At 39.4% G+C, this 25,342-nt stretch overlaps 1 long non-coding RNA gene across 1 annotated transcript; it reads right to left on the bottom strand.

Moving 5' to 3' along the window:
- Nucleotides 1–3,127: 3,127 nt before the first annotated feature.
- Nucleotides 3,128–21,139, bottom strand: LOC121096387. The gene is made up of 2 exons (XR_005830475.1): nt 18,435–21,139; nt 3,128–3,350 (listed from the first exon to the last, which is right to left on the bottom strand). It is a non-coding gene; the product is annotated as an uncharacterized LOC121096387 (long non-coding RNA).
- Nucleotides 21,140–25,342: the final 4,203 nt, after the last annotated feature.

Below are 25,342 nucleotides of genomic sequence, written 5' to 3'. Positions count from 1 at the left end.
GCCTTCAACAACCGCCTGAAGTGAATTTACTGCTGAAAGGGATTCGAAGAAATGAGAAGGGGTTAATGTGTCTGCAGTCCTTCGCACAGGGTGAGGGCTTTTTGAGGGGGGCAGGGGGTGCCTCGTTGACACTTGGCTATGGCAGGCACTTTCCTATGGCCACACAGCCTGTTCCACTCCCAGCCCTGAGATCCAGCCTCTGATGCTCCTCTTTCCTCTGTCCCACCTGCCACAGGTCCTCCATTCTCCCTTCTATGCCTTTTCCTCAGCTCTCTGGAACTTGGACCAACCTCTCTTCCCCTGGGGGTCTGCAGCTGTTCCACACAGGACATCCTTCTGTACTCTCCTCCTCGCCCCCCAGGTGCTCCGTGCAAAAGGAGCAGCATGGTGAGCAAAGAGAGCAAGGTCTTGCAACATTTACCACAAGGATCCCAGGAGCAAAAGGACATCCGAGCCGGGCCGTGCATGGCTGCTGCAACTAACAGTGAAAACAGCCAAGCAGGTCCGTTGTGTTATGGGGTTTATATTGTGAAAGGCAATGGGATGCACGTAAAAGTCCATTGCTGTGTAGGAAAGTCTCGCTGGCATTTGGAGCTATAAGGAAACAGAACACGTTGGTACATGCAGACAGGTTTTTTGGACACATATGAACTGGCCAAACTAGGAAAAAAAATCACAAGATCATCAGGAGGAATATCTTTGGTACTAATATGATCTTTCTGCCAAATGTTAAGTCACTGTTTAAATCCTGGAAGCATTAATCTCCCTCAGCCTAGCAGCCTTCAGAAATGTTTTGTTGTATGGAAAAATCGATGTGTTTTCCCAATTTCATTCTTCATCTCAGTTAGAAAAAGAAACTTAAAAGTGAGGAGTTTAAAAGCAAAGTCAGCTTGAGCAAAATGGCTGTCTTGGAAAACATGAGTCCCAAATGACAGACATTTGTCCAGATAAGGAGCACCTGTAAAAAGGATCTTCAAAGAGAAAATGTCAGCAGAGCTTAATGGCAAATGTATTCCTCTGTACCAGCACTGACATTTACCTCAGATACCCCGATGATTTTCTGTTTGTTCCTAGAAATTGTTCCAGTTCCTGAAGTTTTCTGTATGATTTGTCTTGATAGCCATCTTTCTGACAATATTACTGTATTGAGCACAGGCATAAAGACTCCTGTGGGATCAAGCACACAGAGTTATTATTCTTCCCTACTTTTTTTTTTTTATATATATTTCTCCCCCTGCTTTTGGCAGCATCCCCATATGAAGGAGCTACCAGTCACTGATACCAGCAAAAACTCCCAGGGCACAGACGTCCACCCATGCATAATCTGGGATTCAGTTTGTGAGATGTTTAAGAAGCCATCTATAATTTTTGGAGAGCCTCACATGTCATCACATTTCTGTGAATCATGTATGCAATTAACACAGTGGGATGCAGTTCTTATCATTGGACAAACTCTTTTGGAGGGTGAGGAATGAATATATGTTTGTGAATTAGTGATGATTGGAACTCTTAGTCCTGACTTTTTGTTTTGAAAACAGAAAAGAAACATATAATTTCTACCAAAGTAGTGATTTGCTCAGTTTGGAAAAACAGTTTCAGGACACAAGGAACAAACATGGTTCCACATCAATAAAGAGATGGTATGAAAAGTATGTGCGAGGAACCAAAACACGACTTTTCAGAGCTATGCTGAATCAAATCAGTTCTATTTGTGCTTTAGTTTCACAAGCACATGTTTAAAATTTCTAAGTCTTATTCAAATATCAGATACTCCTGCCCACCACCATAAGAGTCATTTTTCAGCATCACCAGGAGGGACAAATCTTGAACAAACTTCCAAAACTGAACTATTTCTGTTTTGTTCCCATGGTATAATTGTGACAGCAGAAGCTATAGCTTCATCAATTCCCTGCATAAAAGGAGCACAGCTGATCAGCTTGAACATGTCAGAGGCTTTCCACTAAATCCAATGGGCAATTCATTCTGCTGAAAGCAGTTACATGTGAACCTGCGAGTCTGCCATTTGCAGAAAAAGACAGTGTCACAACACAAGTGTGACTACAGCTCAACACGAGACCTTTAGTAATGGTGATAAATCAGTAATGTACAAATGATTCACAGGTTATCAAGAGTTTCCTGTCAAAGGCAAGAACTATCACCTGTTGTGGCAACAAATTTGCCAACAGCAAGACAACTAACTGACAAGTACAGGATAAATGTTACCCTGTAAGACCTAAAGTTTTCAACAAACTACCTACACAGGAGAATACCTACACAGGAGAAACTTCTCCCGCTGCACTGATGCGAAGACACTTTGGCAATTAAAATCAAAAGCTGCTGGAAATTTTGGCATTAGGACCATAGGAGTATAAATACATTAAAAATCATGAAGGTCTCAGTTACTGGGAAAACAAGTACAATAATAGAATATCATGTAAGTATATGTATGAGGTACAGTATATTTTTATATATATATATATATATCATAGGAAATAATTCCGTTTTAAGACCAAGTTTGTTTAACGTATCTTAAGGCCATTGTTTATATAAATTTTTTGTGTGTGTTCTTTATATAAAAATATTTGCTTTTCTGAGTAGAACTCTGCACTGATTTTTCTCAAAACCAGCAAATATTCTATATGAGATTATCTCATAATTCTAAATTATCTGATCCTTCTTATAAACTGATGCTTCGCACTTTTAAGGCATGATCCATGCTAAACCTATTTGGATTTTCTCTCCCACCTTGCCCATAATTTTAGTATTAAAACAGATAGGATTAAAAGACCCTATGCTTAATAGAGACTTAAAATATATGAAAACCATTGCATTTATGAATGTAGGGTTGGAAAACACAGTAGACACAGCAAACAGAAAGGTCAGAAAGGTTTAAGTTCTAGATTAGTAATCTGCTAATTAAGATGCCAGACAGATAAACTATAATTGTCATGATGTGAACAATATGAGTTCATAAATAACCAAACAGTGGAAGAAAGTTTCAAACAGCTGGATATACATTTTCCAGCGGAATGTTGCCATTTCATTCAGATGTAGGTACTTTGCAGAAACAGAATTTCACTGAAATGCTGTTGGAGAGGGGGGCAAAATTAAGAGCATATGCAAGGTCTTTCAGAAAATAAAACCATTTAATCTCAAGCCTTTTTACTTCATATTATATTTTAACATAATATTGACATTCAAATGAACCATCTTGACTTTATCAGTACAAAAACTTTCAGTTTGAAATCTCAACCCTTTGCTGAAGTTTCACTTAATGGTGTGTTCCAAGAGTGTATGTGTGCGTGCGCACCCGCACCTCCTTGTGTGCCTTTTCTCTGGTGTATTTCAATCTGGAATGAAAACAGATTTTGAAAGAACAGATCAAAACTCCCACAAAACTGAAATTCTGTGTTTTTAACCAGGAGCCTTACAGAAGTCCCAGCAAGAAGCAGATGATGTGCAGTTCTAGGGTATTCTACCGTTGCAGATTATTTATAAGAATGCAAAAAAAATGTGGTGCGGCAATGTTGAAATGAAAAGACAAAGAGCTAAACTCAAAAGCTCTAACCGATACTGTTAAAGTTAAAATGTAACCTCTGAAACAACTTCAAGAGATATCTCCCGAAGATATCTTCAAGCAGATGAAAAGGTGACTAAGAATTAGAATACAGTGCTATGCCCTAACTGAACTGGGATCTCAGTTAACAACTTTCCACAAGAATTTCTGGCAGCAATTTTGTGAATGCTGCCAATCAGATTTGCAACTTAACGTCCATCCAGATTAGTTTCTCACACAAAGTGTTCTTTATTAGGACATTAAATACCTGACCTTTAAATATTAAGGTTTGCATTACCAAGTTGTTGGCACCATGTAAATAATCTGTGACTCTTACTTAGCTTCTCATAGTTTTTGAAAGCTAGGAAAGACAGCTTGGGCCCTCTGACAGAAATTGCATAGCTACATCTGGTAAGAGCGGTCTACCAGATACCGTCAAGTCTGCAATTGTTGGAAAAGGATCATAAAGCTGAATCTTGAAGCAAATGATTTGGCCAAATACCACTCACTGTGTAACTTTGTATTCATGAATAAATGATTGAGAAACTGGAAAATAATATTTCCAGCAGCACCTTCCTTCTGCCAAATTTGGGTCTCCACAAGGTCAGATTTCCAACTGGGATACAGCTGGAAAAGATCCTATGAGCTAAGGCAAAGAGCAAAGATTTTTGTTCAGTTTCACGTTGTTAATCTATGGGCAATGCATCTGCTACAGAAACAAAAAATGAAAACATAAACAAAAATGTGATTTTTGGTGCCTAATTATTCTAGCTGATGTTCAGTTAGCCACAAGTCAGATGCAGACTTCAAAGCTGGATAAATTAGATAATGACTCTTATTGATACACTTGTAAAAATCTTAACTGGCTCCAGTTACTAAAGTAAACATTATTCCACTGTGTTGCCTTGCACCATTCCAAAACAAAAGCATTATGAAGACACAGCTAGCAATGCTAAGTGCAATTCCAAAGAAGTCTGCCTATCAATGAGCAATGTGCTCGTACAAATGACAAAAAACATAAACCAAAACTGTGCCAAAAAATCCTGTGCCAAATTAATCCCAAATCCATGCAGACATGAGAAACTGAACTAGTGAAGTGAGTTTCTGGCAGATGTAGTTCTTCACCACTTACCTCCATCCCTCCTCAGTGGGACACCCCTAGCTCACCCCCATCGCACCCTCTGTTATATCCCCAGTGATAACAGGACATGTAGCAATTATTCCAGATCTTTGCACATGCTGTTTGAACAGTCAAGAAGCTGCCTAACAAAAAGTATAAGTGCTGAACTGTCATCATTGATTCATTCTCCTGCCCTTTTCTTCAATGGCGGGACTAATTTCATTCTCTTTCCTCTACACAGAAGTTAGTTTCCATGAAACCAGAAGGAACCTAATTATTACTGGGATCTTGATGAACTTGACCAACCATTTCGAAGCTGAAGCTTCCCTCAGCTTTGACAGATAGAAGCATTTGACAAAGAGAACATGTTCACATAAGCCTCATTTGCTTGGGAAATCAGGCTAAAAATGTCAAAACCCAGCAAATGGCCTACACAACTCCAGCAAAAAATGAAAAATGAGCCATTCAGCTACACTTACAAAACAAAACATACAATTTAACACAAATTAACAACAACAAAAAAGCCTTGTTTTTTCAGAGAGAGGTAACACATATGAATCTCCTAACATACAAGTGTATGGGAATTACTGTACTTTCTTACAGAACAGTTATATGGACCTCTAATTAGAGAAACCATAGTATACAATAATGATGTGAAAACAGGCGGATGTGTGGGATGAACAAACAGCCATTCAGAAAGTCACATTTTTTATTATTTTTTTTTATGGAATAAATCTTCTTCATCAAAAAGCCATCAAAGGTAATACCATGGAGCAAAACCAAATTCAATTTCCATTATTCATACTTAAAATATTAAAAAGGGATGGGAAGATACAATCCATCTCTCCTAGAGGGCTATTTTTAGAAAGATCAAGATCCTAGATGCTAACAGAGCCTACTGGTCTGGTTCATGCCAGCACAAAATGAACGACCTTGCTCTCACGACCTGATCTGACAGAAAGGCTGCAAAATGGTTTGGATGGAGACTGAGCTGCATGAAGCTGTAAAACTGTAACTTACACAGAGGCAGAATAAAAGTTGTCACAGTGTTGGTTACTAAAACATTTTAATCTCAAATTGCTTGAACGGTACAAAGGTTTTTCTATCAGGGTGTTCTTACAGCTGTTTGCTCACCAACTGGCATTGAGAATATGAGAGTGGGAGAGATTCATCTCCCTATGGCCCAGGTAGCTCGTAAAAATGGTGCATACATAAGCGGTGGTGGTGGCACAGGGAGTTAATTGTCCTCCCAAGAAAGGGGTAATGATAACAAATTCAAAGTGGTTTATGGTGTTAGTTACTTACAGCACGTATGCCAGTCCTGTTTTATTGACTAGCCCTGGCCAAATCTACCCACGGTTGCTGTTCTTGGCTAACCTTGACAATGTCATTCCCGTTGCCATGAAACAGCTTCCTTCGTTCTCACTCTTCATCTCCTTCTAATTGCCGTTAGTGCACTCTTTGATCCTCTGCTTTGTTTCTCTGCCCTCCCACCTGTAACCTGGTTAGCTTGAAGCCACCACTTTTGGATTGGTACTTTTGTGTAGCTGCTCTGCATGTAGAGGAGGAGAAACTGGTCTCTGTAGAGAAGGATGACAGTATCTATTAACAAAAGAAAGTGCTTGACAAACACTGTCCCCGTAGCAACCAGATAAGGCTGTAGCTGCAGCCAGACCTCTTAGGGTCTCTCTGGAATGAACTGGTACCCTTAACCGTTCCTATGGGGAGGCTTGTGCAGGGTATATAAACTGCGTTTAACTTCTTTCTAATTGCAGTGACTTATTTTGTGTATGCTCTTGCACAGCTGAGAGCTCAAGCATGTGGACTACTCAGTATTTTCCCATTGGACTTATCCCCTAGGAGCAGTATTGTAAAAAATATTTTGGAAGTAATACGGGCTCGAAAGCCTGCATCCATCTAATTTCATGCATCTTTTTACTGATAAAAGCTTTAGCAGACCTTTTCATTATTTCAAATATTCCAAAGGTATACAGCAACATATGATCTGCTCTGATTTTTGGACTTAGCAAAGCTGTTCTTAATGCTGTTTCTGAACATATGTTCTGTTCTTACTTTTAAAATAACTACCAGAATATGTCATTCATTCTGATGGCACCACAGATATTCTATTGATGCATTAATGACACTACTGAATCTAAAGAAACATTTTTACTAAAAATGTATGCAACCTGCAGAATTGTTAAAATTACTGTTAAATGCAGGAACCTATTTAAATACATTTTTTGATTAACATTTCTATTGCCTTATTAAAAGAGTTCCTTCTGTGGAAAAAAACCACATTATATGGAACTGGAAGTATAGTCCCCGTTCTTTTCAAAACTACTCCTTTATACCATTACAGAAAGATTGAGAATCCTGCAGAAGAGCTGTAGAATCACAAAGTTAAAGTATTGTTTGTATGAAGGATGCAGCCTTTATCTACATCTTTTAAGGTAATTAATAAAAAGCTGCTGAATTAGTTCATCAAAACCAATTTATATTAGCTGCCTTAAACGTCTTACTATAAAAATTGCCCAACTTCCAGTCTGGCTGTTGTTTAACAGAAACTTCCACAAAGATATCTGAAATGCAAACGCTCATCAATGGGGAACTTAACAGAGACAGAAATGATAAAAAAAAAGAAAACGCAGTAACAAACTAATCTGAGGTTAATTTTCAACTGAAATACATAAAATAAGCTGTTTAAAAGCCGATCAACTAACATGCTTTCTCCTTCCCCAAGACCCAGCTTCTTCCATTAGAAGAAGCAAAGTGATATATAGTCTAATCTGACCTCCTTTATTCCCTTCCAGCCTGAATTATCCTCTGATGCTACTAAAACCCCATGGTGATAAAGAATTTGAATACTGCAAACTTACATTTAACTGAGAAGTTGCCTACAGAGAAATAGCTCCAATCCTAGAACAGCAGATAAGTAAACATGATTCTCCCAGGGATGCTGGCACTGGGCAGATCTGCCAGGGCATGATGGCACTAGAGCAAGATTCATTTGGTAGGGGAATGGATGAGGTGTGTTTGTAATGAATGGAAACATATGACAGGGGCAGTAATGCATTAGCTGTATAGCTTTAAAACCTTTATTTCTGCTTGATGTATTTGACTTAGGCATAAATTTACTTTAGCCATCTAAGTGTTTTTCACAAAAACATGTATCTTAATTTCTCCACTTTCCAAAAAGCTTAAAATAGTCATAATGAAATGGAACAGTATTTAATTTCAGATATATTAAATGTCCATCTAATACTCACAACTTTTCTAAGAGAGGTAGGTACACAAGGTACCTTTGGGAAAAATGTAATGGAAAATTCAAAGGAAATGCGAAAAATACTCACAAATCCACTACAAAACTTAAACAAAATATCCTAAAAAACAAGTTGCTGTGCTGGGGGGTTTAGTTACAATATCCTTAAAACTGTGAAGCAACAGCTGCCTGCAGTGGTGCTTTTTAACTTTCTGCCTTCTTCATCCGTTTCCAATATTAAACTTATTTTTCATTCTTTCCTGCTACATGTTATGCTGCATCTGGAATCTCTCCACTGCTAATCTCAATCTACACAATTACTTTGCCTTGGCAGTTCTTGTTGGCTCCCAAAATTGTTTTCAGTCCAAGAGGTTGTCCAAGTAAAAGCTGTATTCTCCACCACCATTTTCTTTGCCAATTCTCCCCAAGGCATTGGTCCCTGTTGCTGGTTATCATCTGTGTGCTTCATTCCCTCTCTTCTACACACACTTAGTGCCCTTGGGAGGTCATTCTTTGGCTCTGCATTTCATTTGAACCCACTTCCAAGTCTCACCTTTGATATTCTTCCAACTTCAGCCTGTGACTCTCCAAAAGAGAAAAGTACTCCACTGGAATTACATCACTGTAGTCTAGGACAGGATCTGGCCCTCCTTTAAAGTATTTAATGAGATTAATCATTTGTTGCATAATATAATATTTTAGTACAGGAGAAGTCAAGTTCCTTTGGTTACATCTTAATTGTATTGATCTCCACAATACTATTGCAAGGTAAGGATATGAAATTTCCTTTATTTTGCAGATAAATAACAATGATACAGAAGCTGTAACAACATTGCTCAATAAAACAGGCCCAGGGACTATCCTGTGGCTCTGGTGTTGGTTGGCATAGCCTGGATGTCTCCACACTGTGCATGGCCCTGGGTTCTTTTTTGGTCTCATGAAGTGCCTGTGTGCTCCTAAGGCACTATTATTGTACACAAGGTTTTTTTTCTACTCAGAATGTCTCAAATAACGTAAGAGCTACATGTGGTCCATCAGAGTGTGTATTCATGGTATTTATCGATATGCGTGTGGGTGCTGCATGCCTTTGGACATGTCATGACGGTATAAAAAGGTAGTTAAGGGTGAAAAATCTGCTGGGAACATGTTGGAGAACTATGCAGGGTACAGGGCCCTGGTACAGGTTTTTCTGTATCACCTAGTGGCAAGAATTTTGGTGTCACAAACAGCTTACAAGATTTTAATGAGGCTAAGGAGCAGTGTTCTCTGAAGCAGGGCTCTGTATCCCTTAGAAGGCACTTGCTGGGTGGTCTAGATGTACTATGGTCACTTTGCCCAGCCATGAAAATCCAATGGAGTAGATTTTTCTCACACTAATTAAATGCAAGGCACAACTCTGGGATGTAAACTTACACATTACAAGTTGTATTTCAGGGTATTGATAACACAGTGACACTGATACCAGGCAATTCATAACATGGAAGATGACACCATTGTAAAAAAATTTTGCTTTGTTCATTCTCTCTCTGGATAAGTTTTTTCCATAAGCCGTTAGGGAATCTGTTTTCAAACAGATCTCATCTTCAGCAGTGTTTCTCTGGTGGCTGAGATCCCTTGGGTTAGTATTTTTTTCTGAAAAGTGCACTGGTATTTTTATTACCATTGTATTGTATTATCTCTAGTCTAAAACATGGTTTGAAACAGAAACAAGTACTTATTTAGCTACTAAAGTTGATAAGATTCACAATTCATGAGCTGTGAATTAATATACAAAATGAATTAATGAACTTACACAAATTCATAGACTTACATTAAATGAATTAATATACAAACTCTAAGAGGAGATAATATACGGGGCCTGATGTAGCATGGAAACACTCTGCCACTCAACTATATGTTAATATTGCTATCAGACAGACAAACAGAAATCTAGTATATTCAATCTAGCAGACCAGTGACATCCTTTAATCCATCCAAGTGACCAGTACTACTAGACCTTGTCCTTGGCACAGAGTACAATTCTCTTAGTTAAGGCAAATCTGCCTGAGTCCAGACAGCCAGCATCCAAGTGGAAGCTTTCTGCTGCCATGACAGCACAGAAAACAGAGGTTAGAGCTTACATCCTGACAATGTGATAGGTTATAGAACACAAAATACTCTTGCTTGATGAAAAAAAATAATGTAGCTAGGGTACCTGACAATTACTGAAGCATAAGCCGTGTGGGTTTTTGTCTTTGCATCTTTCCTCAGTTATAAAACATGACCATTAGGATTATTTCTTCCCATTAGTCACCAGGTTTATAAACCTACCCTGCTTCATTTTATCAGCATACTTAAAATACAGCTCACTGAAGTCAATGCTGTTGCACCAAATGAGAATTAGGAAACTAATTGCCTTTTGCAATAGTGACACAACAGAGGACAACGGGTCACGAAAAAATCACAACATACCCTCCTGCCACTCACTTTTCCTTGGAATGAGGGGAACATGCTGTCCTCTTGCAAAAATAAGTGTGCTTGGTTGTGAGCCAGACTCAGTGATAAATACATTTCTGATTACAGCCAACAACTTCATTTATAAGCATCTGATTAAAAAAAAAAAAAACAAACCACAACCAAAAAACAACAAAAAACCAAAACCCAAACAAACAACAAAAAAAACCTTTCAGAAAATACAGCGATATAAGCAAGACACTTGTGATCTAACGCACTGAGCACAAGGTTGAAGTCATAAGACTTGGTATCCCCAGTGCTGCCGTTAACCTGCTGTATGAGCATGAACAAGTCATTGGATGCCTCTAGTTGAGTTACTTTGAGCTGGTAATAACGTACCTTTGGGCACAGCTTAGAGACCAAGGCTTCACCTGTGATCTATGAATAAAGTATCCTGTTTATATAGAAGAAGTTTCCATAATTTTAAGGAGAGGTTTACAGTCTCAACAGTTGAAAGTCCTTAACTGCAAGTACCTTGTCTGCAGGTATTTATACTGGGGATTTTTAGCAGAATTATGTGCCTAAATGATATGATTAAGGAGCAGAGATAATCCAGCTTTATGAAAAAAAAGATCCATGCTGTACAAGTCCCACTCACAGGTTTTGCCACAAAATATATTGACCTTCCAAAAGTCTGCATTTATCTCAAGCCAGCATATTACAACTGTATCAGACAAGTCAGATCAGCAAAATTAATATAATTTATCTTCTGAGTTAATGATCAGACATTTATTTTTAAAGATAATATACTAGTCAGTGTCCTAAATGAGCCAGCAATTCCTGATTGAACAGAAAGTATGCAAGTGCGTGCTGATACTCAGTAGGCAGAGAATAGTTCTGAGTGACTCCAATGATAGATGTATCATTGTGTAAAAAAATGCACTGAGCCATAACATCAAAGTTAAATACCAACCCTCTAAAACTTTCTGCTTCTGGAAAGGAAATAACCAAACTTTTGCCGTCACTGCCTGAGAATGATCATACAGCCTTTTTAGTACTGACTCTAATGGGGTGAGCCTTTTCACACTCCATTATTTTCGTTGCCCAACTTTACATATAATATCTTGTTTTCAATTGCCTATAGAGTTGCCAGATTTGAAACATTTGCCAAACATTTTCCATCTTTAGTCTCAGTTTTAAGAGTAACATTTTTGTCCTTTGTGAGAGCCTGCTTAGGGGAAAAGGTTGTTTCAATAACATTAATCTATTAATGCTTACCTTTCCCCTGTCTATGGGCTCTACTGCTTCCCTGGTTGAGTACAGGGGTTTGTAACAAGTCAAAGTCTAAATCCGACATACTTCTGTGGTCCCCTGTGGAAGCCACAGAAAACTGCCATTTGCACAGAAGCAGCAGAATCTGGGAGTTTGCTCTTAAAATGTCGGTGCATTTCATTAAACGTGCCCACATTGTTCTGAAGTAACCGAAGGCACCAAAACACATGGGGAATGGATCTTTGCTTTCCTGATGCATGCTTGTTTTCATTGGAGACTTCTCTGATTCAGAGCACAGGCTGAACAGAGCTCTTAAATCAGAATCACGCTTTTTTTTTTTAAGGAAAGTCTCCTCTGTAAAATTCATATCTTTTATTTTAAAAACTGTAAGATGCACACTGTAATAGATGAGGAGCTGTAAGGAGAGAAAGAATTGTTTTCTCAGTAAAGAACTGGGCAGGCATTGGAGAGCTGTGTTTTATTGCCAGCTCTACCACACGCTGTTCATGCTATGCTAGACATATCAACGGTTTTTAAACACATATTCCTTATAGAGATGATCGGGGGGCAAAAATGAAGCTCATGGTTTGTTTTAAAATTGCTTGTCAGAACAGTTTTTCATGGGTTGTCTTTCCAAATTTTCTTGGTTTCAAAAACAATTTTCAAAACATTATTGGAAGAGTGATTTTTTTAAATGCTTTGAATAGGAAAGAGACAAGGAGAGAAAGGAAAAAAAAGCCATGTTTCACTTTCATATGTGCATAAATTAAGATCATAAAGCAAAAAAATTCAAAGGATCTGACTTTCAAGCTTTCAAACACATTATCCCATCTGGCTTACATTTTGCCCAAAGAAATACATTCTGCTGTCTGGGGACAGGGAGAGAACAACACTTAGGAAGCTTGTTCAGCAGAGTCTAACCAGGCTTTGACCTGTGAAGCTGCGCTCCTACGCTGATCCATGGTGACAGCACAAAAGAGTGCGTAGGAAGCAAGAGGAGGCGTATGGTTGATGAATCCATGCCAGTGTCATTCCACTGGCAAAATCCCCTCTTGGGGAAGGGAAGCTGTTGCAGAAGCTCCTGCACGCTGAAGGCTGCAGCTGTGTGCATGGAGTACTTATGCTAATTTTGCCCAACCTGGGAAAGGATCAGGGGCGGCTTTGTCACCAACACAGTATACCTCTGCTAAACACCCTCAGTTTTGCTTGGGGCAGCGAACAGAATTAAGCTCCCAGTACAGAATCTATTAATGTGAAAGGAGAGAAATAATGAGTTTATTTGCTACCACGCAATTTGGAGTTTTTCCATATCAGAGTTTTTCCACTGCGTTTTAAGGTCCTGTTGCTGTAGGAGGCATAGAAGTTCAGAGCAGTGAACTGCTGTTCATGGCAGGGACCGGCTCTGAGGAGTTGCAGAACAGAAGTTCAAAAAGGACACAAAGGCAATTACAGAACCTGCAGGGAAATGAAATCATTTTTCTTTCGTTACAATGCTTGCAGTTTCTGTTTTGACGCTGGTGGCACAAGAATAAATGCCAAGACAAGAAATTTAATCTGCATGCAAAGTAACGTGATGTTAAAAAGACAGCTCGAACCATATTCTCAATACACGGTGACGGTGTTCTCGAAATCAAGGACTACTTGATGTAAAAACAGTCACAGATTAGACCTACCTCCTGAATTTTATCCCAGGATCAATATTTTATAGAACTACTAAAACTGATGTATTTTCATCTAAAAAAGGAAAAAATATTGTGGATTATATTTACCTCATAGTCAGTTCTTGTTGGAGGTAATTAATGCGCATAAAAAGTCACTATGTCTTTAGATGCTGCTTTCTTTTGAATCACCTGATACATAGCTTTCTGTAGTTAATTTCAACACCTGGCAAGCTGAGAGAAATTGCTATTGTGGGACCCTTTTACAGCTCAGGAAGACAAAGTTAATAAACTTACAACTTCCAAGTACTTACACAGGGAGTCCGTTTGCAAAAGAATTACATAAGGCTACATTTGACTGCATTTATTCTTAATAACATGTATTTTTTTGATGGTGGTGCACTTCTGGAGCTCAGGCCAAAAGAACTTGTTCATCCAATGCTCATTAAAATCTGGAATCTTCAATAGAAGTAGGATGTGATCGTTATAATAAAAATACATAAAAATGTACAGAGATTTGATTCTGGGTATATTCCATTTTGCATCATTGAAGGTAAATCTGTTTTGCAAATGCCAAATTAATATGTCTTTATGTTTCTGCCAGCATCCACCTTAGTTTACTGCTGCTAACAGAGAGGCTATCGCAAACACGGTGGTTTGGAATATAAGCACAAAAACCTCCTGGGTCTCTGGGGTGGGGAACTACAGTAAACAATCAGCTTCCAATATGTGTTCTCATGAATTGATGCAGTGACACATATTTGTATTTCTCTGATAGCAAATTATAGGGCATGGTAATAGCTATTTAATAGTTGAACAGTTATTTAAATCTAGGTTAACCCTAATTACATTTTCTATTAAATCCAGGGTGTCATTTCCCCACCTCCAATGGAAAGAACTACGTGGTGAGGCTCACATGCAAGGAGCTCTGAAGCTCTAAAACTTTTCTCATTCCAGTTCCTGCAGGGAAAGACCTTGGGAAGCGGTGGATTTTGAGTTCTTGACTCTTTCCCCAGTCTAGGAAGCTGAAGGATCAGAAAGCGTAAGGATAGGAACTGTCCTAAAGCAACAACATTTAGCTTTGCTGATCCTTTTTGGCCTGACAGCCCCCTAGATGTATCCACCTGATCCAACCAACAAAAAGACCCCGGAGCCCTAACCCTGCCATAAAAGCTGGGCGCAGGCCAATTGGCAATCTGCAGGAGAGGGCACACCGCTGCCTTTTTTTATGGAAACTGGTACAGCCCGTCAGCGGAGGGCTGCCCAGGCAACACCACGCACAGGTGCAGAAAACATCTCTAGAAGCACTGCTTCCCAAATGGGGTGAGGAAGCCAACAGAGCCGGAGGACCTCTTGCTGAGCACAGGTGAGGGAGATCGGCTCTTCAGGCTCCCTTGCTTATTTTTGTTCAGTGAGGAAGAAGCAAAAGCCTATAAGTAAAAACAAATTCCCTTGGCATCCCAGAAAAGAGCAAATTATCCTCTCACATCTTCTGGAATGTCATCTCTGGTTCTTCTTTACCCTCTAATTAGTTCGTTACTGATGGATAGTTACTGAAACACACATGGTCCATCTCTATTAAGGAAGTGGAGTTTTTATTTGGGAAACCTTGAGACTGTGAAATCAGAAATGCGGCCATTGTTCATTCTCACTGTTGGCTGATTTAATTTAACTTTAAACATGTGATTAATTTTAATAGTATGGAAAACTAATTATGTTCATGTTCTAATGATCAGTATTAACCTAATTAGTGACCATGAAAATTCCCAAGCAAAGCACTTAATCATGTTAGAATTAAGATTGTAAATATTTTCCTAATGGAAAACTTCCAGTAAAACACTAATGCGCTCAAAGGCTACAACGACAAGAAAACATGCAGCATGTGTAAAATGGCTTCCAGAATGAGTTTCTGATTGCTAACTCTGCTACACAAGGTAACAGCGTTTGTAACGTGATGTTAGAAACTTATCCGTGCATCACAAGTAAGCTATGCAATACTTAAATCAATGCCTTTAAGCTTCAATTCACCACATCTAGCAGAATTCCTTCTCAAGAATCTCTTTCTCTAATTCCCAGAGAGAAGTGGCACTCTGTCCCTATCCTCAAGGCTACTAAAAGCTGTTTTGGGGACAGGAACTAATCTTTCTCTCAACCTACTTGTCCTTCATGTGCAATCATTTTCCTGCTGATAACCCCTGGGTGTCCGCTTCCAGTCCCCCTCCCCCCCACTTCATTCCTCTGTTTTACACCCTTCACCTTTTCCATAGCATTTTTTATGCATGGCAAGTAATCGAGAAAGGAGCTGCTGCACCCTGGAAAACACAGACCAGAGATGCAAATTAGAGGGGTAGAAAAGAATGCCACTGCCAAATCCCAAGACAACTGTTTCTGCAAATAAAAGGACAATCTCCAAAAAAGCAGCATTACCTTCTGTCTTCCAGGAGTCAGCCGGCCTTCCTAACCTAAGCACAAGCCTGTTATAGAGAGCTTGCACATATGATGCCCACAGAAGGCGTCCTAAGTCCACTTTTTTTGTTAAAAAAAAGTTATGCTCTGCTATGTTAGTCTACACAGCCTTTCTTGTAATTAAATGATACCAAATAACCAAAAGAATCATTACAGTTCCCCTGGGATAACATAGTTATTCATACCTGAATCTGACCCTCCTTTAATTTACTTTGTTATAAAAAGCTTTCTTTTATGTTACTTGTTGCAAGCACCGTCCCAGATTTAAGCCACTTCATAATACGGGGAACATATTTGTCAATGTGATCCCTACAGGCTACCTATCATTCCCAGGTACTGGGATGATTGCAGTTAAAGTATTTATTTCAGATAGGAGCTTTGTATTGAATTAGAAATCGATCTTCTGCTTGATCAGATAACATTGCTTTATGTATTCATACCTGGGTCTTTTGAAAGCTATTCAGTCTGTGTGCACGACATCAGAGTGACCGAATCTTCCCCAGACACGCAGAACTAATACTTGGAAATATAATTCCCAACTTTTGTGGGGCTCACGGTGAATGGGGCAGCCACTAATTCTTTTGTCACCTCCCAGCTCTTAGTGAAACAATTTATCTCACTCACCAACTGTATGCAAAGAGTGCCAGAAAAGTATCAAGTCGGTATTATAGCTCATCAATTATGTATTGTTTCCAAACACAGTACAGTTCGTGAAGTCTAAAACAACAAACCAGAAAAATAGGGAATGTGTTCCTCCAGATCTGCATCAATTTGTTTATGCACAAGTTAAAGACTTTCACTCTGAAGTGAATTCCTCTCCTTGCTTACAACTTTTTCCCTTTTTATCTTATCATATAGTTTCTAATCCAAGATACATACTAAAAACATAGAGAAAAGTAATCCATTAAAGAGCAGAGAAGGTGAGATCCTGAGGAGACGCTGGCTCCATGAAGCTGATGGTTTACCCTATGAAAGAATTTGTGAGAAAGATTTTTAGTTTCCTATTTCTTTACATCTACACGAGCTGCGTTACATATGCATTTCTGCTTGAGCTCCCCTCTCCTGGGTAGTGAACACATCTTCATCTCCCAGTGTTATTGAAGGTGTTTATATGTGTGGATTCATTAATGGATGGCTGCTTTCCAGCGTATGCCACCAGCTGTTTACTGTTCTGTCTTTCACTCTGCTACCTCCGCTACCCTGTGACAACATATCACCGAGGATAACATTAATGATAGGACTGTCCCAGGCTGAAAAGATCTCTAGTAAAATCTTTATGGAGAGCAAGAAATAAGTCTTAAAATAATAGGGCAGCATTGATTTGGGGGGACTGATGTCTTAAAAACCTATATCAGTTTTCAATATCCCAAAGCATCCTGTGAAATATACCTGTTTCTAGAGACTTGTATTACACTAATCTCTGTGTACATGGACGCTTTCTTCAGTCACCTTTAGATACTAATGGTCAAAATCCATGCTTTGGAAATCAATTTACCCTGACATGAAAAGTCCGAGTTGGTTTTGGGTTTGTTTTTTTTTTTCAAACATGCAGAACACAAAAAGCTGCAGGTATTGTGTAGGCAATTTATTCATGCAATAAATGTGTTTGCTATCCTGGGGTTTTGAAAATCAACAGGTCAATAAAATCATTAAAATTAGGTCATTATAATTTTTAAAACTCATTATCATGATGAGAAATAAAGCCAGCTTTTTTGATTAATAGAGATTTATTAATGGAAAGCTTCTATTGCTATATACTTAATTTTGAAGCTACTGACATGAAACGTTATAAGTACAATATATGACTGAATTCAAATTTCGTTTTAGATAGCAAATTCCAAATCCCTTGGTCTTTCTCCTTCAATCACACTCTACAAGTTCAAACATCAGTTTGGCACCAGCACAGCATTTGTATCAAGCTCACATGCAGAGGTCTGAAAAAAAAAATATCCTCTAAACTCATGTAAGAAAATGGTTTCATGTTTGCAGACACTAAACTTATACAACTTATTCAGACTGCACTGGAGATATTAGTAATAAAATCATAATTACACCATGGAAAAGTAACTATAACATATAAATTTTGGTATTATTTATCATTACGAAACACTTCATTTTCCAGAACCTCAAAAACAGTAACGTTTAGGCTTTAACTTCTTTAATTCAACTTATATGAGCAAAAATGGATGAATAGCACATGAATAATTAAATGCACAAATAGAAAATGGGAGAGCTAAAGGCATTACAGAGCAATGCAAACCCAAAGTACAGCTATTATGGGGGACCTAACCTGCCATCTTTGTTTAAGCAAATTTTCCAGAGGGGAAACAGGTTCAAATACAATGCAGTACAGACTCAAAAGAGTGTATCCTTCTCCTGGACATCAGCGTATCTACTCTGATATACTAAAATAAACTTCTGCTTGCTATTGAACACAAAACTGAGCACAAACATGCAAAGGAAGCCTTGTGCCACCCTGCTAGCAGAGAGGGAATGAATGGAGACATGTTCAGGGACACAACTAGGATATTTTTGGGCCCCACCAGACCAACTACTCATTTTCCTTTTCAAGACCATTTGCAATAAGAGTAATTTAAAACATCTCTAAATTATTCAGGGAGACTAGAGCTGCATGAAGCTGAAACAACTAGGGAGCATTAAGTTTACCTTTGGAAGCTTTCCATTGCTATCCGGTGGGATGTCTAGCAGGACTGGATCACCAGGACCATCAAGCTGCTCCTCTTCTCATGAAGTCCATGAGCAAGTTCAGAGAGGAAGCTGAATACTTTCCTGCATAGCAAGAGCTTCAAAAGTAATTTTGTACTGCACAAACTAAACACTGTGAAGTTTTATATTTCTAACTGGAAAAAATGAGTATTTGCCAATGCCAAAGAAAGGCAACAAGTTGAAGGTGGCTTTGAATGTTTTTGTTCTTTCATCCAGAGAGAAAGCGTGGCTTTTTAAATTCATGCCACCACTAGCTGGAACAAACCCAAACAAATATAATGGTATATATAAATTCACCTTTGAGTCAGCATCTCATATTTCAGCACTTCTAGTCACAGCATCTTTCAGAACAGTACATCACCCATATGCTTCATACACATCTTTTACCTTCTCAGTAAATCAGAATATGGATGCTAAAGTCCAGAAAGCAACCTTAAAAATTCCCTTGTTTTTTTATCAGGTTTTATTGATACTGCTGGTTGAGCATATTTTGTAATGGAAGATGGCAACCTCTCCTTTATAATTCATACAAACAATTAATCGGAAATAAGAAAGGCGTTGCCAAGCAAGGAACATTTGCAGTAGCTGAACAGGAATATTCTAAATTAATGGTGAAAAAAATATATGCAGATACAATAAAGAAGAATAAAGCTTGTCACTATAATTTGTATGAAGTATGAGAAAGAGACATAAAAGCATCACATGAGCGCCAATCCCACAGGAAGCTCAAAATGATGCTTTTGTTTTAAGGAAAATGGGTGGGGTTGGGTAGGGGGTTTTTAATTCTTTTTTTTTTTGTGTCAGAATTTTTGCCACTGGGAAATAAACTCAAGACAAGGTCTCCAATAAAACAGATTTATTTGATCAGTAGCTAGAAGAAAATGGAGACTGGCCAGGAATCATTAAGGATGTACACAGTAACTGCAATCTTTGTGAGTTTTTTAATCAATTTCATCCCTTAAGCTTTTCTTCAGATTAATTCCTTCAGATTAAAGGAGCATAACTGGTAAAGTTTACTAAATGTCATACAGTGCATGATCACGTCCCTTCACTTCTGAAACACTCATATAGCAAAAAATTGTGGGTTTTAGGCCGGTTGCTGTCATTTTACCTGTGGGGACTATGATCCACACATATGCATAATAATTGCATTATTGTGTGTCTCGGGTCCCTCAAACAAAGTGATACTATTCCATCCTAAACCACCCTCACATCCCACTGATATGATGATCAATGACTTTTATTATAAGGACATAGTTAATTGATGAAGCAAAATTAAAAGAATGAGAGCACAGAGTCATTTACATCTGAGGCTTGATAAGAATGTTGTGATAGGTAATTCTGTATGCTTGTTTGGGGTTTTGTTGCAAAATTGAGATGAGCATCACCAGCTGAGTTAGAGTGTGCTAATCATGCCACCACTCCCACTGACTTTCAACTGAATGTGAGTATCCACAATCCTCCCAGGCCTTCAAAATCAAAGCTTAACACCATAAAAATACTTTTCCAACTGTAAAAAAATACTGTTCCAACTCAAAAATCAACTGTACTCACAGCTTGGCCCCTTCATTATTTGCATCTAAGCACCCTGGTATAAACCTGACCATTTCTGTTAATGTTTTATGGATAGCGAACACTTCATACTTGGTGTTTTCAAGCCTTCCAGATGTCAAGAAGGAAGGAGAATTTGCTGTATTTCCAAATAATCCCTCTGATTACAGTTGTAAACATTAATAACTAGGTGAAAAGTTATACTTGTTCTTGCTGAGGATTCTGAATGTAATTGCATTTCTTCCTTCCATTAGGGTACGGAGAAAATTAGTCCTATAACTCACGTGGTGAATATGAACTTTAGGAAGGCTCTCAATTTGCAGCCTGTGACTGAGCTGGATGCCAGTTTTTAAATGTTTGTTCTTATCCAGTTTTTAAACGTTTGTTCTCATCCAATCCATTCCTCTTTATTTGACTTTGAGCTTTTACATTAAGCAAATATGTTTTTCAAGTGCATTTTATAAATGAACCAAGTAAATGAAATGCGATCTAAGTCAATTTATCTTACATTTTGAAATGCAGCTGTGGGTTTCTACTCAAGTAAGACAGTTTCTTCGTCATGCCATTCCTTGAGTTTGAGAGCAGGGAGGACGTAAATTGGCAACAATTCCAGCCTCCTGGCCTGGTTGTATTAATAAGCTACTTTAAAAAATAATAATAGCAGTAATTACCCAAAGACCCTAAAATTATGCATTTATTAAGTTATGGGATATTTTGTAAGAGAAACAGGAATATACTGGAATAATTTCTCCCAGCATTGGAATTTGATCACTTAGAAGAACAAAGCAACTGTTTAGCACAAAAGGCAAGTATTATACTAACAGTTTAGGACAGGAATCAAAGACCATAATTTCCAAATAAATGTTCACCCAGAAATCTGGGAGGCAGAAGGTGTCTTCAGGAGTAGCACCTGTTTCTTATGTCACATACCACAGGAGCAAAAGGTTCTGCAGACTTTAGGAGGAGGCAAATCAGTCTTGATCTGAGCTGTGAGTTGCAGAGTGGAAGGCTCCATCAGTCCTCTTCCATTAAAAGTTTCCTCCTTGCCAATACATATTTGTAAACACAAAGTTTCTTTTTATAATAATTTTAATTGACACTCTTACTTCCACACAACACAAATATTTTATGTTTGAAATAGTTAAAAATAGTTAATTATAGAATTTGTATTAAAATATCTTTCAGAGAACCCAACATAAATTTAGTGGATTGTGTTAATATCACTTTTGAACATTTGTTCTCCAAAGTAGCAAAAGCATATCAAGAAATTTGATTTCCAAGTCTAATCTCTGGGGTGACCCATTGACACAAGCATTTCTCATATGGTTTGTTTTTGCAGCACTTTGACACAGAAACACTAAACTTCTTTCTCCAGATAGATGCTGGAGCGAGAACATTCATTCTCTCAAGCTGTTGCAGGAGCACTATTGCTCTTCCTTCACCATGTCAGCCCACCTTGGCAGAGGTCATGAACTGCCTCCCCTGGTCAATTTTGCCATGATTGTTCTCAAACATGAAATTTTGATCCTCACCTTCAGGACTGACAGCAGCAAGGAAGACATTAATTTCATAGTGAAACAAGAAAATGAGATTTACCAGCTTAGCGGGCCTCTTCCCAGACATTATAAGACACCAGAGCTGAGCACTGGGGACACCCAGACGACTACTCTGCAGAAAGCACTAACAATGACCGAGCAGCAGATAACTTCTTTCGTTTCTTTCATTTTCCTTCCTGGTGGAGGTGCACCACCATCCAAAGCCTCAGCCACCCAAACCCGTGAGGTACCACGGGAACTTCTACCCTACGCCCTGGCCACTGTTTACGTGGCAGCCAAGGATACTGCTCTCTTTTTAGTCAGCACTAACGTTTTACAGGATACTGATTTGTTAGAGGGACAACTTCTTTCATTTTTATTCACACAAAGTCTCCAGAACCCCAAAATAGATAACAGGACTTAGAGAGGAGGATGAGTAATTCAGTGGGTTGTATTTAGTGATTAATGATATCCCTGCTGAGAGGGGCATGTTTTCTATGTTTATTCCTCGGTTGACAGCAAACTGCCTGTAATTATTGTTATTGTACAACTACAGAGCAGGGGCACAGGAAGCGGTACAGTCGATAAGATTAACTAATTAGACTTGTGGTGGACGTGCAAATGAACTGCGAAGGCAAAGAGCTATTGAGACGGACACGGTGACTGAAAACCAGCCTTCAGTCTTCCTGCTAGTCCTTGTTGCCCTGGCTTCCTGAGAGCATCTGTTTTGGTCTAAACACTGATCTGTGCCACGTATTAAACCATTTGTTCTCAATAGCGCTCGAGTAGATCCCACACTGGGTATGACTGGTTGCCTGGCAACCTAAATTCATTTAGCAAAATTTAGTTTCCTTTATATTATTACTTTTATTCTGTAACATGCAGGGCCAAGTATAAATCTTCACATTTTGCTAACAAGAAAGGATTTAATTTCTGTTAAAACTTTCCCTTGGAGTGCACGTAAAAGCAACCAGAAGAAAAAAAGGAGGGAGGGGAGGCGCAATATAGATCAACATTTTGACCTAGCTTTAAGTTACAGTGAAGCAATAGAATGTCACAGTATGCTAATTATTTAATCAACCCACATCATCTCTGCTGTTCATGTATTATTCTGACTATCAATTGAACACCATCTGCCCTCACAGAAAAATGTTCCTGCAACATACAGAATATTTAGCTGGCAAGCAACTATCACCATGTTCGCACTAGGAAGCCATGAACCCGAGAAAGCTCGAGGAGCTTGGGGACATTCAAAACATCTCCAGCTCTCTCTTGGCCTTCCTCTGGAGAAATTTATGATTTCCATTTAAATTTCAAATAATGAAATAGATTCATTAATGGCTTTGAATGCAAATAGGAAGCTGAGCTTTGGAATCCAGCATTCCTTTTAATTAAAATTTTCTGTCACTTGGAGAAGCGTGGGAAGCAGCAGCGAGGAGAGGGAGAGGAGAGGGAAAGGGAGAGGAGGTGGCTCCAGGTCTTCTTGTCCGCTGGGCTCCAGCAGTGCTTCCCCCCGGGGGGTCCCAGCTGCCCACCAGGGCTGCCCCAGCTGGGCTCAGGCTGGCACCTGCTGCTTCCCCCTCGGCCCTGGGCAGGGACCCGCCTCATGTACCCTGGGAGAAGGGGCCTCTCGTTGTATTAATGGTCATCCCTTACCTGGACAGCAGGTCCTGGCAGCATATGCATTTTAAAAGGTAAAGAGATAATTCCTGCCTCAAACAGGAGAACAGGTGCCTTTGTCAATGATGTCCTTGTAAAATACACGAGGGAAAGGATTTTGGAAAAGTTGTTTAGTAAGCATGGATTATAAGGGGATGTTTACCTCCAACAAGTAAAATGAAGTATAAAACCTTGCTAAGTGCAATACATAACATAAAACCTATGTAAAAGGAGGATAACATTACTTAGTTGGTCACATTATTTTTTTTTTACTAAAATAGATAGACAATTGTGAAAACGCATCCTAAATTGCTCGAATTGGAAGCACAGTTGGCCTCTTCATCATTTTCCAGTCATGTGCTGCCTGTTAAGGAATCCTGGTCAGCTCACCAAATAAACTGGTACAAGGATTGCATGTGCTATAAGAAATACCAAGGGCAGAAGCAGCCAAAATGTCTTTGGGTGCTATTTAGAAACAGGTTTCGGAAACAAAAGCACCATCTTTAGTTAGTAGATCAGTTAGTAAGCTAGTTACTAGATGTTGAGTTGCTCCCTCATGACCTTCTGTCTCAGCCTGGCACGGAGCACCTAAGCCCACACCGTACTTGCCAGAACAGCCAACAGCTTTAGAGCAATGTCCTATAGACCAGCAAAGAGCTGTCAATAAGACATGGATGGATACACCTACCAGAATAAAAACACTGGGCCCCAGTGTCTCTGTTGTCCTTATCCTGAATTCCTTGGAGTGGGACCAGGGATTTCCAGCGGGACTGGAATTTGGCCCAGTGTGCCACAATCCCATAAAACACAACTGTCTATTGGTTAAACAATGCCAAGCATGTCTCAGCCAGATGCCTGTTTACTGACTACTGAGAGAGAAAAAAAGCTCTCAGATGCTGTTGCTTGGGTTTGCAGGATGTAGGACATACTAATTATGAACAAATGAAATGATCACATAACAGAGATGAGCCACGTAACTTGGTTTGGCTGCAATTTGTGGTATATGAAAAACATTACAGCACAGGGCTTCAAGAACATAAATTCTGCATTAAAAATAAATTATTTTGTAATGTAGCATCTATTTCCTTGAGATAGTAGTTCACTTTCTTCTACTACGTGGGATAATGAACCATTAAATTGGGTAAATTATTGTCCCTTTAGCACAAGTGCTTTCTACAGTAAAGGAAGAATCCTGGTTCATTTCGCCAACAAAAAGCTGTTCTGCTAAAATTGTCTGTCCTTTCCTGGAAGCAGGGAAGTCCGACACCGTGAGATGGCATGCACTCAGGCAGCACTGCGGAGGCAATCGCGGCAGGACAGTGGGTCAGTGAGCACCTTCAAAGAATGGCCTTCCCTGGGACGTCACCCGCCTGACCCCATCCTGAGCCCAAGCCCTTCAGGTGCCCTTGGAGAAACCGCAGAGCAAACCCCGCTCTGCCAGGCTGCACCCCACCAGGGCACCCCAGGACCTCGGGGTCCGCCCCCCTGCTGGGGCCCTTCAGCCCCGGGGCACCCGTGGAGGAGGGCAGCAGGATAGGGAGCTGAACCCTGGGGTGGGGCAGAGGGGACAGAGCCCGACGGTGCCCTCAGGTCCCTGACCACTCGCCCATTTCGAAACACAAACACCCCCCTCCCATTTCTCTGAGCCCCTGGCACAGGTGTGCAGTTTTCTTCCTGTGGCGATGCGCGCAGCAGCAGTTTCGCTTCTATTTGTGCCAAGAAGGCAGCAAAGTTCACACAAACACCACTCCTGGAGCAGTCAGGTCCCGTGCCTTCGTAACATCCCCATTAAAATATTTCTCCTAATTTTGAACTTTAATTTTCCATGTTGTTCACCCTATCCACTGTAAAGAGCAAATGTTCCTGCTCTCTGCAACAGGATTTTATGCATTTGAGGATCTAAGCTTTTCTCCTTTCAGTCACCTCTTCTGTTTTCCAGTCTTCCCTGGACTAAGCAGCCCACACGTGCTCTGAATGCAGTGTCCCAAATTACATGGATACTCCAGGCCAGATAAGGTCTGATGTTTTTGAGAAGACAGGATGAAATACTTCAAAAGTCCTAAAGATTATACTCCTGTAAAGGTAAAGAACTCAGATTTATAT

The sequence above is a fragment of the Falco naumanni genome, chromosome 12 (assembly GCF_017639655.2).
Source record: "Falco naumanni isolate bFalNau1 chromosome 12, bFalNau1.pat, whole genome shotgun sequence".
In the NCBI taxonomy this organism is placed as follows: Eukaryota; Metazoa; Chordata; class Aves; order Falconiformes; family Falconidae; genus Falco; species Falco naumanni.
The sequence above is the reverse complement of the archived record's forward strand: the minus strand, read 5'-3'. Positions and strand labels throughout refer to the sequence as shown.